Raw genomic sequence first — 2500 nt, forward strand, 5'->3', positions numbered from 1 at the left:
TCTTAGCAGGTTTAGGCCTGGTTAGTACTTTGATGAGAGACTGCCTAGGAATACCAGGTGCTTTAAGCTTTTGGGTTTTCTTTCCTACTTATATAATGTACTGGCGATTAGATTGGCTGGTCTTTAAATAGCCCTCTCTTTGCAGCAGTCTTCGCTTACGGCCATACCAACCTGGCTATGCCCGATCTCGTCTCATCTCGGAAGCTAAGCAGGTTTGGGCCTGGTTGGTACTTGGATGGGAGACCGCCTCGGAATACCAGGTGCTGTAAGCTTTTTGGACATTTTTCACTTAGTATATAATAATTTTGCCAAAAAATATAGTCAATGCCCGATCTCTGAATATTAGCAGGTTTGGGCCTGGTTAGTACATGGATGGGAGACTGCCTGGGAATACCAGGTGCTTTAATATTTTGGAAAATTTCACGAATTATATAATAATCTTTCATTAAAAAAAAAAAAAAAAAAAAAAAAAAAAAAAAAGAGTCAATGCCCGATCTCTGAATCTTAGCAGGTTTAGGTCTGGTTAGTACTATGATGAGAGACTGCCTAGGAATACCAGGTGCTTTAAGCTTTTGGGTTTTCTTTCCTACTTATATAATGTACTGGTGATTAGATTGGTTGGTCTTTAAATAGCCCTCTCTTTGCAGCAGTCTTGGCTTACGGCCATACCAACCTGGCGGTGCTAGTGAGTCACTGGTAAACAGGAAGTGTTTGGCTGCAGAGGGTGAGAGAGGCTCACCAAAACTTGTTTGTTATTAGTTTTGTTTTGTTTTTTGGATAATGTTTAGAGGTAAAATAATTGTTTGAAGTTATTTTTGTTTAGTTTTATCACTAATCAGCAGCCTTGAGCTGTCTGGTTAGTGGTTTATATTTTTTGTCTTTGCACGGGTGGAGAAAATGGACATGAGTACAATGGACGGACATAAAGAAACGGACTTGGAAATGGCACGAGAAACAGGTAGACAACATAATCAAGGAACGGATAAAGGATTACAAGAAGATAATGGGAAAAATAAGATGGAGAGAAAAAGAATATATGCTAAGGAGGCGACCGTAACTATTGATATAACAGAGGTGCAAAATGGAGGAGCTGAAGATATTATTAAAGCTATATCGGAGAAGGTGGGAGTAGGAAAAATCTTAGTTGTAAGACCAAAACAATCTGGACTATATGATGTTACTTTGGACAAAGAAGACATTTGTGATGAACTTGTAAATGGAGTAGAAATCAAAGGAAAACTGTGTGAAATAAAAAGGCTACAGAACAGGGAGTACGTTGTCTCCTTTATGCATTTGCCAGCTTACCTAGATGACGCGGATATTTTGGACAAGCTAGAGGGCTGGAGAGTAATTCCTACCTCTCAAATAAGGAGAAGGTGCTATCCGGGAACTGACATTGAGGATGGTACAAGATTCATAAAGGTGAAATTCCCAAGAGAAGTGGCATCTTTATCCTACAGTACACGCTTTGAAACAACGGAGGGAACACAGCACTTTAGGATTATCCACAGCCAGCAAGTGGTTTATTGAATGTGGAAAAATTTGAAAAGATGAAGGAGCTATGTAAAGGAGCAAATGTTATTTTACTACAAGAAACAAACTGGAAAAAGAAAAAATGGAGGATTTTAAAAGCAGGTGGAATGGAGATGTTTTTTATAACAATGGCTATGAAAGTGGAAGAGGAAGTGGGGTAGCCATTTTAACTAGAAGAGATAGGTGTGGACAAGTGAAAGTCATATATGATGATGGAGCAGGTAAAAGTTTAGCAGTGGAAATGAATTGTGAGGAACGAAAGACGATATTATATAAAATACATGCACCAGGGGAGGAAAAAAAGAAAAAAGATTTTTTTAACAATTTAAGAACTTTGATCTCAAAGGAGGAAAATGTATTTATAATGGGTGATTTTAATACACTTTTTAGTAAAATTGACATGGCAGAAGGAATGGTGTATAAATCAGTTAAAGGGAGAAAAGAGCTTAATATTTTAATAGAAGAAAATGATCTTATTGATGTATGGAGGGAAAGAAATGAGAAAAAAAGAGAATACTCAAGACAGCAAATAGTGCAAAACTTTATGTGCCAAACTAGAATTGATTTTGTTTTAATTAAAAGAGCTTTGGGAAAATATGTAGAAAAAGTGTATTACAAAGAGACAACTTTGAGTGATCATAAAATTTTGTTTGTACAGATGGATTTTAGGGAATTTGAGAGAGGTCCTGGGGTATGGGTTTTAAATTCAGGAATTTTAAGGAAAAAAGATTATAGGATGGGTGTAGAAAGACTAATAGAAAATAGAGAAGAAAATAGAATGTATAAAGAAGACAAAATAATTTGGTGGGACAATATAAAGTATGACATAAAGAAATATTCAATAGAGTATGGTAATTTAATACAGAGGGTGAAAGGAATGAAGGAAAGAAAAGTGAGAAAGGATTTAAAGGAGGAATTAAGTAAAGAAAGAAGTAATTTACAAAAGATAGTAATGTTGGAGGAAAAA

General features: G+C 36.0%; 1 non-coding gene across 1 annotated transcript; it reads left to right on the forward strand.

The window, feature by feature from the left end:
• Window positions 1-153: 153 nt before the first annotated feature.
• On the forward strand, window positions 154-272 carry LOC113069685 (5S ribosomal RNA). The gene has a single exon (XR_003279802.1). It is a non-coding gene; the product is annotated as a 5S ribosomal RNA (ribosomal RNA).
• Window positions 273-2500: the final 2228 nt, after the last annotated feature.

This window comes from Carassius auratus, unplaced genomic scaffold, assembly GCF_003368295.1.
Source record: "Carassius auratus strain Wakin unplaced genomic scaffold, ASM336829v1 scaf_tig00002276, whole genome shotgun sequence".
NCBI lineage: Eukaryota > Metazoa > Chordata > Actinopteri > Cypriniformes > Cyprinidae > Carassius > Carassius auratus.